General features: G+C 40.7%; 1 protein-coding gene across 1 annotated transcript in view; it reads right to left on the reverse strand.

Annotated features, from left to right (window-relative positions):
- Positions 1-13,236, reverse strand: part of PKHD1 (PKHD1 ciliary IPT domain containing fibrocystin/polyductin) — a gene marked incomplete at both ends in the record, with an annotated part of 452,539 nt that overhangs the window by 273,507 nt on the left and 165,796 nt on the right. The window lies entirely within an intron of this gene.

A 13,236-nucleotide genomic window follows, 5' to 3' on the forward strand; every position in this document is an offset into this window, starting at 1 on the left:
TGTACAAAGAGAAAACCGTCAGTCCTTTGGAGAAGTCTCACCCAAGGCTTGGGGGTTCTTCTGGTGTTTTGTTTTGTTTTTTGTTTTGTACCAAGGATGGAACCCTGGGCCACTCGATGACTAAAGAACATTCCCAGCATTTAATTTTTTTTTAATTTTGAGTCTCATTCTTGCTAAGTTGCTGAGGCTTGTCTAGAACTTGCCATCCTCCAGCCTCAGTATCCCAAATAACTAGGATTATAGGCATGAGCCAGCATACCCATCTTCTTACCCCATTTTAAGCCATCCAGTGTCTGATGAAATTCCGTTCTCTTGGGACTTAGACATTTTAATTTGTACTTTCTTCTGAAAGCATAATAGGGTGTATCATACAGCCAAACTGTGCCCAAAAGCCAGGCGTGGTGGCACATGCTTGTAATCCCATCTCTTGGGAGGCTGAGACAGGAGGATCACCTAGTTTTGAAGCCAGCCTCAGCTACTTAGTGAGGCTCTCAGCAACTTAGTGAGACCCTATTTCCAAATAAAGTATAAAATAGGTCTGGGAGTATAGCCTGGAGGTAGAAAAGGCCCTGGGTTCCACCCTCAGCTGCACAAAAAACCAAACCAAAACAAAACAAGTGCCAAAATTATAAGAATTATGATAAAGAAAAGTACAAAAAGGGGCTAACATCATGGCATATGTAGCATTTCCAGTTGGCCAGCATCCATCATACTTCCTTTTGATAACATCCTCTAATTTCCTTGAAGGTTCTTCCTCTAGTGAATATAGCTGAGGGGAAATACCAATCCTGAACTCTGGTCCTATCGCAGCCTGAAGCCTGGAGTAGAATGTAGAGCAAAAGGGAAGAAAAGACCTAAATGTTGACCTCCTAATTCCAGTGGTGGTCCTCTAAGGAGCGAGAGGAGCTTCTGCTTCTGAGATTCCACTTGTCAGCTTCCCCTACCCACGATTCTCTGGTTCCTATTTATTTCTAAGCCTCGTTTTCATACTGATTTCCATTGATTCAGCAATTTACCCAATGCCTTCCCAATAAACTTCTCTTTTTAAAGACATGTTGATTTCTGTTACATACAACCAAATAACCTTAATTGATTCAAAGAACATTCTGCTTTAATATCCAATTTTTTGTAACATACACATATTATTTTAAGAGAAAATTATCTTAAATCGTGATTAAATAATTAAATATCAAATGGATGCTTCATTTTTATAGCATCTTTCATTAAAAGGATTTAAAATGTCTACGTTCCACACAAAATTTTCTCAATAATTTTGAGAGAATAAAAGCATCTCATACAAACACTGTGGCCTAAGTGAGCTATAACATCTGTCTCTTTGCTGTAAGTGGTTTGCAAAACTGCTGGACTAGTCTTTTCTCTAACAAAGTGGTCAGTTACAACTCTATACTAGAAATACCAGAGGTCTAATTTTGCAAACTCTGTAACAATCCCCCACCTTGCTCAGTATAAGTGCTAAAAGTCCTTATATTGGGTGGAAAAGGCCCTTCATGATCTGCCACCCATCTCCAACACTTCTCCTACGTCACCTTTAAAATCTACCCTTCCACTCTTCTGTTATGCTATGGTTTGCTTTTTGGGGTTTGGTGTTTGTTTGGTTGGTTTTGGTTTTGGTTTTTTTGGTGGTACTAGGGTTCCCGGAAGCTCTTCTACCTCCAGGCTATACTCCCAGACCTATTTTTACATTTTTATTTGGAAACAGGGTCTCCTAAGCCAGCGCGCGCGGCTGGCTTCGAACCTGTGCGATCCTCCTGTCTCTGCCTCCCAAGCGCGGGATTACAAGCGTGCACCACCACGCCTGGCCTGTTATGCTATGGTTTGAATGCAGCTTGTCCCCCCAAACTCAGGCAGGAGTTTACTCCTTGAAGCCTTGAATTAATGGGATAAAGAGAGTAAAAACTTAGTCCGATGCTGTGCTTAGAAGCAGGGCCTTTGAGAAGTGCTTACATTAGATTAGGTCCTTAGAGTGGAGCCTCTTGAATCCTGCTTGCCTTATAAGAAGAAGAAATCACACAGCGATAGACACGTGCTCTCTCCATAATGAAGGGAGGCGGATGGAGGGGACTGGCAAAAGCCTGCATGCACCATGCTGTTTGAACAGCCTCTAGAATTGAGCCAAAATAAACCTCTTTTCTTTATCAAGGTATCCTGCCACTGGCATTTCATGATAGTAACAAAAAGCTGACTAATCTATGCTTCAAACATGTTGGCTGTCAGTTTTCAAACAGGCCTCAAAATCTAGGTGTACGCCTTTCCTTTACTTGAAATGTTCTTTTGCCTGTCATACACGTGTATCCCTGACCCTTCTTTTTTTCTTTTTTTCTTTTTCCTTTTTCTTTGCAATACTGGATATTAAACCCAGGGGCATTCTACCTCCAAGCTATACCTTCAGCCCTATTTTTTTTTTTATCCTTTGCTTTGAAACAAGTTGCAGAGGAACTCACTAAGTAGCTGAGGCTGGCTGAAAACCTGCGAGCCTCCTGCCTCTGCCTCCTACGTTCTGGGATTGCAAGCGTGCGCCACCATGCCTGACTTGACCCTTCTTTCTATTCAAATGTTGACTTCTCACTGAGGCTTTCTATTTAGAATAATATGCCCAAACCCTTTTTCAAATGTATTTTTTTCATAACATTTGACATCAAACATATTTTCGGCTCTCTCTCCAGTAGAACACATGCTTCATGTGGGTAATTATAGGTTTTTTTTTCAATACTGGGGTACTGAGGATGGAACTCAGGGGCATTCTATCTGTGAACTACACCCCTAGCTCTGTTTTTTTTTTAATTTTGAAACATGGTCTCACTGAATTGCAAGGGCCTCACAAAGTATCTGAAGCTGTTCACAAACTGCAGTCCTCCTATCTCAGCCTCCCAAATGCTGGGATTACAAGCGTGTGCCATCACTCCCGACTGGCAATTATGTCTTGCTCATTTCCAAATTCCTAGTATTTAAAATAGAAACCAGTAAGTAGTTTGATACTCAATACATAATTTATGGGTTGTACCTTTTTAGAGAATCTGATGTAAGTACCGAAATTTCCTTAGGTATAAACACATAAGCATAATATCTCCCTTTCTCAGAAAGGATGTTATTACTACATTTAATCTATAAGGTCATATATTATCTCAATGAACTAAAAGAAGGCAAAGAATGTGGAGAAACCAAGGTGTTAAAAATGGCTCAAAAGGCAGATCCTGCTTCTAGAGGAAGATGTTAGTGAGGGGCTATAGACAGCAATCACCCTTCAAACGTCTGCTAAATTTAGTCCTAAATCTGATGTTCTAAATTACTGAGTTGAACTGTTGTTGTTACTTTCCAGAAATAACAACTGGAAGTGGTTAAATATGCACTGGAAAAATGAGAAGAGGAAACAGCTAAAATGCCTGTAGTTATTTTTATTTACTTCATCTTAGAGCTGAGATAATGATCAATAAATGGCTGACCAAGAGTCCAGTGAGAGGCCCGTCCTTCCCTGACCTTCTGTTCTAAAACTCTCCTCTTCAGCTTCCCTTGGTCTCTTCTTCAAGAGTTCTAGTTTTCAGTTCCAAAGCCCAAGCACACATCATCAACAACAGTCACAGGATTATTTACTTAGACTAAACCCTTTAGGACCCTTTCTGTCTAGCCACGATTTAGAATGCCATACCCCATCTAGGTATCCAATTTCTCCACCTGCAAACATGTATGGTCAGGGTTCCTTCTTCAGAATTATAATGAGAGTCATTGAAAGAATACGTGAAGGTCCCTAGCCGAGGGTCAGAGAGTTGCTGGACTCTGTTAATGAGTCTCACCTAGTTCTGAAGAAGAAACCCTTCTGCTATCAACACACTTAGCATTATAACAAGAAGCACGAATCCCACTGGAATGACCTGTGCTTTGTATATTTATGTCAATTAAAACTTTTGCACACACAACCCATTGCACAGCAATGCCCTGACTAGTTATGCTCCAGTGGCGGACCACGGATCTGCACAGCAGGACTCTACCATAAAGAGTCAGGAAATCTGAGCTGACCTCAGTGAGCGAGAGGCAGAGGTCAGGTACAGTCTGGGGTTCCTGTCCTCCTGACTCTGCGTAAATTACATAGCATAGCATCGCCAGGCTTACATCTGCTTTCTCCCTACCAACTAGAGCATAGTGTCCTGTATTCAAGCTCCTTCCAACACTAGAACATTTGACGTGCACAGCTTTAAGAAAGCGGTCACATATGCTTTTTTTTTTTTTTTCAGGACTGGGGATGGAATCCAGGGGCATTCTACCTCCAAACTACACCTCCAGCCCTATTTTTTTATTCTTTATTTTGAAACAGGGTTTCAGTGAGTTGCAAAGGGCCTCACTAAGTAGCTGAGGCTGTCCAAGAACCGCGATCCTCATGTCTTAGCCTCCCAAATGCTGGGATTACAAGCGTGTGCTACCACCATGCCTGGATTTCACATACGCTTCTGACACTACCAGAGACATAAAGCTATGGCTTTCCCAACACTATCTATGCTTCAGCAATCTTAAATTTCACTTAAACATTTCTGCATGTTCAGGAACTCAAAAGAAGACTGTGAAAAGACAAAGGAGATGACATTTATTAGGCACCTGCCCTGTGTCAAAATGTTTTTATATTTTGCCTCAAATGACCTTCCAAACCAGCCCTAGAGGTCACATCTCATGCCGTATTTCCCAGAGCAGAACACAGGCGCAGGGAAGCACATACCTCTTCTGGTCCGGAGAGGGGCAGAGCCAAGCATCAGCTCTCAGGGCCACCTGGCAGAAAAGCTCATATTTTGTCCATTTCCACAAATCCTCCCTGGTGGCTCTTTTCATTAGTGAAGGTTGTTTTTATAGTTGCATTTAAGGAATAACATGTGTTAACCTAAGTTTGCCTATGGCTTGTTTATATACAGTTTATTTTAATTGTGTTTAATAGAGATACACCTCGCCTCTTTCCAAAAAGGATTTGGAGCAGATTACAAGGATTAGTGCGTAAATACATAAACCTGGGCTTCCTCCCTGGTACATTAAGCGAAATATTAAATACATTGAAACAAATTGGTAGAAATTTTGAGACATCGTTTACTGACAGGAACCAATAATGGCGCTAATGAAGGGAGAAATGTTCGGCTCAAAGAAAATGAATGATTTGTGTTGTGGAGGGAGGGTGTTATAACCAGAACTAATTAATGTGAACATCATTAACCTCTGCGCAAAAGCATTCCTTCTTCACTTTATCAGTGGCAAATATAAATACATCTAGGTATATTAAGAAGAGAGTTTAGCTGGGTGTGGTGGCACACACCTGTAATCTCAGGGCTTGGAGGACTGAGACAGGAGGATTGAAGGTTCAAGGCCAGTCTCAGAAATTTAGGGAGATCCTATTTCAAATTTAAAGCTAAAAAGGGCTAAAGGTGTAGCTCAGAAGAAGAATACCCCTGTGTTGAATTTCTAGTACCACAAAAAATAATTAAAAGAGAGTTTAATGAGAAATTCAGTTTCTTCTTTTTACCAAAATAACTATAAATGATAACCAAAGTGAAAGCTTTTTTGTGTGAAAGAATGTAAAGTTTGTATTTAATCTAGCTCTATGTCAAGGCCTCAAGAGTTCTACCCTCACACTTTATTAGTTTAAAATAAATATATGGTGGGCTGCTTCACAAGACAGTTATTTGAACACAGGAGGACAGCGGGAGAACTTTATTTCTCCACTTTATAGAGCTTGACCCCATTTCTGAAAGCTAAAATAAAGAGCAGAGCTGAAATCAGCCGATGGCTGTGACCCTTAAATTGCTTGTTATGACGTTCATGAAAGCTGACGATGTCCCACCAGTGACCTTGGGTAATTTTATAAAAATCAATCAACCATCATTATTGTTACTTCCCCTCTAAAATAAATAAATGAAGACAACTTTTTACATGTAATCACTTCTTTCCATTTAACGTCCCTTTTATTTCTTTTCAAGGGAAGTAAAACAGACTTTTTAGCAGCTAGCTAATGTTTGCAAAGTACATCGAAAGCTACTTTTGGCTAACCCTACAATTAACCATCCGCTGTAATGACCACAAAATAGTTTGTTGTGCTTTTATTTTAAGAAAATAAGTGTCCTCTTCTATCTTCCCCTTCAAGAAAAATGAGAGTATCTTAGCATACAATAATATTCTTTAGAGGAGTCAGCTTTCTCTGTTGTCTTCTCATAGTTATTTCCACCTTCTTTTCAACCCTTCCCAGCCAGGCCTTTGACTGACTTTGCCATCAAAACGGTTCCATCAAGGTCACAAATGGCCACGCTGGTGAATCTCGTGCTCCCCTCTCCTGAGTGAGCAGAAGCATCTGACGTTCTTGGCCACTTCTTTCCTGGAGCTCCTCTCCCTTATTTTCCCAGCACTCTCTCCTCCTGGTTTTTCTTCTTCCTCCTAGGTATCCCTTTCTCAGCCCCTTCTGTCTAATTTCTTCCACCACCCCAACCAAGGACATTTGTCATTTCCCAAGACGCAGTCCTATGGCCATATCTCTTATCAGATGATGTACAACACCTTGGTTGTCTCTTCTTGTCTCAAAGTTTTCAGCACCATCACTGTGGTGGTGTTTAATCAATGCTAACTGATGAAAACTCACAAGTTTATAGCTTCAAGCCTGACCTCCTTCTTAGCTCAAGCTTCGTGCTCCCAACTGCCCACCCAGCATCTCCACTTGGATTCTCCTGGGCTTCTCAGCTGGCCATATTCAAAGCTTGAGCTCCTTCTTGGGTCACACCCATCTTTTCACTACCCTCCCATTCCCACAAACCCTTCACTCCACCCTGCCAGCTGCTCAGACCAAAAGCTATAGAGCCAAGGTCCACTCTTACCCCATGGCCAATGCCTCAAGAAATGTTGTGCCTTCTACCTTCAGTATATTCCCATGAATCAACCACTTATTTTTCCCACCTCTAGAAGCACTTCTGTAATCTACAGTGTTCTCATCTCATCCTAAATTACTTTTTTTTATGCTACTAGAGATTGAACCCAATCCCCAGTCCTTTTGTATTTGCTAAGCTGCAGAAGCTCGTCTCAAATCTGCAATCCTCTTGCCTCTTAAGTACTGAGATTATAGGCATGTGCCGCCATTTCCGGCTAATAACCATCTTAACTCAGCTTCCTGCTTAGTTCTCCTTAGTGTCAGCTATCAAAACAGCACCCAGTGTTGGTGGTTCTTCTTTTCATGTATACTATATTACATCACCTTTGTTCCCCCCAAGACTCCAATAGCTTAACCCTACCAAAACCAAAGCCTACCAAAGGGTCGCTCTTCTCTGGCCCCTGCTCCTCCACCCTGGATCACAATGCTCCCACCACATTGACCTTCCTGCTCCCCCTGCAGCTGCCCTCACTGTGTGAGAACACTCCCTGCCACCCTTCCCCAGGGCACTCCTTGCCACCCTTCCCCAGGGCACTCCCTGCCACCCTTCCCCAGGGTGGTTCCTTACCCTTCTCTCTTGCTGCCTTTTAGTATCTTATGTTGATACTAAGGAAACCTAACAAAAACCTAATTCATTTGCCTACTTACTATTTCCTTATAGAAGTAAATGTCACATAATCAGGATTTTGACTTACTGTGTTCACCACCACAGTCCCTGAGCCTATACCCGTGCTTGATAGAGGGGCAAGACATTTTAAGTATTGTGAAGGTGGTAATGAGGGCATCAATCCCTTAATTTCATTTTTAGGAGTATCAAGGGAGAAAAGATGCTGAGCCAGAGTATGCTGGGAGAGGAAATGGATGTCAGACAATGAAATGAACCCAGGAAGAGTGATTCCATCCATAAGCAGAGGATGGGGAGAGGCAGGTCAAGGCAAGACCCAGGCAGGAATGTGTGGGCCCTACTTAATTAAGTAATCTGTATGAAAAAACAAGAGAATATGTTTACTTGCAGCATGAATTACTTGATTTTGAAATGTAAACCATCCCATTTATTTACCTACATCGACTAACCACCATTTAGCTTTTTTCCTTAAAAACTTTAGTTCCCTGTATCTCATAACTTCCCCATGTTTCAATAGTCAGATGAAGAGTCAGGGAGCCTATGGGATTCCCTTGCCCTGGGAGTTACAGATAATCACCCATCCGGGGTGCACAGATCCTGTCCTGCCCCCACAAGGAGTGTGGGTTCAGCAATCTGGGCAGAGTTGGGGTACATCGCTGCCCCCTGCTGCACTGTGCTGCTTCTGGTTGGGAGCCAAGAGGAGATGAGGAAGAGGACAGAAGCCACATTCTGGAGCCTGCATCCTAACAGGGATGTGCAGTCTCCTTTGTTGGCAAGATCCGGATTAGGCTTGTGCCTGGTCCACTGGAGCAGAGACTGGGAAGCCTTCGAGGTGGGCTTGTCCCTAGCCAGAGAGGCGGAAAATCAATTTGGCTGGCAAACGAGAGCCCCCAAGAGCTCAGTCCACGCTCCATAATCCTATCCACTAGCAGCTCAGGAAATAGATGCCTAAGCTCTCACATATTCATGGGGGATGTGAGGCATAAATCAGGCTTTAAGGATTGGGGGCAGAGGGAATGGACTCTCTGGCTGGGTACTAATTAATCAAGCACAGAACACCTAAACCTAGCAACCTGGGACGGAGCCACGCACACACAGGCAGGCAAAGGCTGCCGCTGCTGTGTTTCCCATTTCTTTTTCATTTCAATTAAAATAGATATCGGACGGAATTTTCCCCTTTAGCTGATGCTGCTTATGCATCCCCCTGTTCTTCCTTTAATTAAAAAACATGCTTATTGCAATACTTGCCAGAATCACTTTAACGGTATTTTAATTGTAATGTCTCTGCCTGATTAAAAAAAGAAAATATGAACAAAGTGTTAGGGGGGGAAAAAATGTTCTCGGAAAGAAACATGTACCTCCCTGGAATGGATGCCACATACTAATTCTTTAATTAGTCCTGTACTGCAGTCAAATAGGCACCGTGGAGGTAAAAAGATACATACCTGAAATAAAATCACTAACTTAGAGCCACAAACAATAGCAGAAAGAAATTGCTTAAACAGTTCAGATTTCCCCAGCAGGACTGAGAACAACATCCTACTTTGCATCCAAAAATGCTACACTCAGGATGAGCCCATTCAACGTGGCCAGCTTATTTTCCACTGTTTTTCGCAAAGGGTCACATAGTCTTTTTAGAAGAATAGTTCGAGACTAATTTCTTGATAATGCGGAACATTCTACAAGCCTCCCTATATTGTTTGAAGCTACTAGAGCTAAGTTGGAGCATGCAGCTGAAGCACCTGGCAATCTTAAAGTACATACCAGGGAGCTGTGCAATCAGAGCAGCGTTGCCGTGGGGCCTGAAAATTTGCATTTCGTGCATGATCCCAAGTGATGCGGGTACTGTGGATTGGGGACCATATGTCGAGGTCCGTAGGTACTCATATATTACTATGGGATGAAGTGATGGCTCTATGGATGAGGGGTCCATAATCTTGAGATGTTCGCTATCATCTAAAATAGGCTGAAGCCGGGCGTGGTGGCGCACGCTTGTAATCCCCGTGCTTGGGAGGCTGAGACCAGAGGATCACGTAGGTTTGAAGCCAGCCTCGGCTACTTAGTGAGGCTTTCAGAAACTTAAGTGAGACCCTGTTTCCAAATAAAATATAAAATAGGTCTGGGAGTATAGCCGGGAGATAGAAAGCCTCTGGGTTCCACCTCCAGTACCACAAAAATAAATAAATAAATAAATAAATAAATAAATAAATAAATAAATAAAATAGGCTGAGAGCCAGGTATGGTGATATATGCTTATAATCCTCATCACTGGGAGGCTGAGACAGGAGGATCGCAGGTTTGTGGCCAGCCCCAGCTACTTAATGAGGCTTTCTGCAACTTAATGAGACCCTGTTTTGTTTTGTTTTGTTTTGTTTTGTTTTGTTGTGGTACTGGGGTTCCTGGAAGCCCTTCTACCTCTGGGCTACACTCCCAGACCTATTTTTATATTTTTTTTATTTGGAAACAAGGTCTCTTAAGCCAGCAAGGCTGGCTCCGAACCAGCACGATCTTCCTGTCTTTGCCTCCCAAGCGCGGGTATTACATGCGTGCGCCACCACACCTGGCTTGTTTCTTTTTATTTCTTTTTTTTTTTTTTTGCAGATTTAAAGAAGTTTATTAGAAAGATAAAAATACAGAAAATAGAAATACAGCTCCATACCAGACTGGCATGGAGGGGTGACTCAAAATGAATACACCCTACTTGTTTCTTTTAAAAAAAGAAAAAAAGAAAAGAATAAAAAGTAGAAGTGTAGATAGGATGTAGAATGTACCTGGGTTCAACTGCCAGCACCAAAAGAAATTAATATATATATATATATATATATATATATATATATATATATATATGGAGGGAGAGAAAGAAAGAAAGAAAGAAAGAAAGAAAGAAAGAAAGAAAGAAAGAAAGAAAATGGGCTGGGAAATATAAGCCTAGAAGTATAGATTAAGTTCCCCTAGTCATTTAACCAATATTCACTATTATCTCCCAGTTCCTCTGCAACTAGTGAAATAAAAATGTAAAAACATAAAATTTCCACTTCCAGAAAGTGAATTTTAACTGCTTCAGGTATATGGAAATGCCATAATTTTAGTGAACTGACCTATTTTATAGATAACTGAGAGAAAAAAAATAAAAGCTATAACTCAAACTTTACTTTTTATACAAAATGTAAGACTCATTAAGTTAGCAGTAAAACTGAAATAATTCTATGCTAACCACGAAAGTATCAACATATTTCTGGAAGAAAAACTATACAGAAATATTTAAAGGAACTCAAAATGAAATATAAATAAATGCATTTGTCATTATAGCTACCGTTATCAAATATTGGTTCTTGATTTCCTTTTGATTGCCAGAAAACCATTATATCCTTTTAGTAATAATGCTTATATTTGAGTGTTCAAGGCCTTTAGCTATTCTATGGGTTTCTAAAAAGTCACTTAAGACCAAAAAAAGTGATTTTTAAAGATAGTAAAGACAAAAAAAAAGTATTTTCCCTACGTCTGTACCAGGCAGATAAAAAATAAAAAATCTCCCTGGATAACAAATGCATTCAAATAATCTTCCTTTTTTTTATCAAAATTCCTTTAGCCTTGACCCAATCACATCTCTGACCAGCCTGCTATTTGATACATTTTTTTCTGAGCAACCTCTTTATCCAAAAGATTGCAATTACAATTATTCTTGGAATATTGCAAGAATTATCTGACCCTAGCATAAAAGCTTTAGAAATGAAGGCTAAAGTTTTTTCCTGCAGTTATTTTTTTAAAAAAACAAGAACATATTCTCCTACCTTCACCTCGCCTCAGAAATACCATACAGTGCATGAGAAACAATAATAATGAAATATTCCGTCCCCAGTACATTTCCATCTGCATAAGAATCCCAGATGCAAAACTACCCCCGATTCCTAGCTCCACTCTCAGCCTGGATGAATAGGATCTAGGGATCATTAATCAACAAATGAGGTAGAGAGGTAAGGAGAAATCAAGTCCTGAAGGACTCTGGAAGCCACATTATGTTGAGACTTGAACTTAAAGGCTAATGGAAAGCCAGCGAAGGGTTGTAAGGAAGGAAGTCTGAAACATTTATCTTTCATTACTGAAAATATTATAGCTTGTGTGCTAGGGAGGAACTGGTCCCTTTTGGTAGCATTTTACATATTACAATATCCAGGTTGTCAGGACATGAAACTGTAAATTGTTAAATATCTATCTATCTGTCTGTCTGCCTATCTATTGAAAGCATGTCCTTTCTCATAGCAATGGCTTATCTTTCATTTAAGGCTAATCAAGTGTGTCTGGGACTGTACTCTGGAGGTAAATAATGTAAGTCATTGTCTGATTGGGAGAAATAAGGGGTTTCAGAGCCAAGTGTCCCCCACCTTAAAAAGCCTTTGTCTATGATCTCCTGATATACAAATAGTAAATGAAATTGAACACTGTCTGGACTGGTCCACTAACAGCTGAAGGTACCAGGAAGGACTCTGATTATAGAGAAATTCACAACTAACATTCATCAGTCTCTTCAGACTGGAAACTCTTTCATTAGTTCATATATTCAACAATTATTTGAGTATCTATTTCAGGCTTGAGGACACAGTGGAGATATAAAGGTAAGCAAAACCAGGTCCAGCTTCTGCCTTTTTAAGCTTATAGCCTAGATCTCTATAAGCTTCCTCAAGATGAAGGGAAGAAAAATAACCCATCCTAATGCTATGTTTTTAAACAATTGAATATAACAATAAATCAAAGTTTTAGCATCTTAAAAATAATATCAATAATTCACTGAACTTTATAAACAAGTCTTCCTATAAAATAAGCGATACCAAGTTGTCACCCTGAAACCCCCATCACATAAAGACAAACAAGGTAAAGAGAATTAAGAGTTGACCTTCAGAAACCACTCAGGTGAACCAGGTGGGGTGGTGCACACCTGTTATCCCAGTACTTGGAAGGGGGAGACAAGAGGATTACAAGTTAAAGGCAGTTTAGTGAGACCATGTCTCATAATAAGGAGAAAATAAAATTTAAAAGGGCTGAAAAAATGGCTCGGCAGTAGAGCAAACCTGAGTTCAATTAGCAGTTAGCAGTAACACACACACACACACACACACACACACACACACACACACACACGCAAAACAGGTTAATTCTTTCTGATCTTTGAGCTTTCTTTCATCAAGCTTCCCCTTTGGATTATAGCATAAATAATGCAAGCCTATGAAAGAGCACCATGCTTGCAAACATAGGGCTGCTCACAGAAACAATATTAACACCCAGTAGGGGTTTCTAAAAGCACTGCCCTCCTGCTGCAGGAAAGAAATCCTTATCATGTCCACTTCAGGGGCTGATTCAAGGTTGAGAGGCTTACTTAAATCCATAGGAGAGTCTGCAACCATCTCACATTTTATCTTAGGCCCCAGTTTTCTGATCAAATCTCAATGAGTCACCTGGTTACATTATGGGTTCATAATCATGCTATCCTCTGCCTTGCAGGGTAACTATGTTTCAACTAAGAAAGGAAACACTTTAGTCCATCTTTTACATCCAACTTACCCATTTGCAACAAATTTGACAAAGCCTCTTATGTTTTCCAAAACATCGCACAGTTACAGACAGAAATACTAGTACGGAATATTTCATTTTTGTCAAAAATCCATTCAGCTTGCCTTCAGTTGGACTTCCTCTAAACAAAAGCTGGTGTGCGTGA

This window comes from Muscardinus avellanarius, assembly GCF_963383645.1.
Source record: "Muscardinus avellanarius genome assembly, chromosome: 8".
In the NCBI taxonomy this organism is placed as follows: Eukaryota; Metazoa; Chordata; class Mammalia; order Rodentia; family Gliridae; genus Muscardinus; species Muscardinus avellanarius.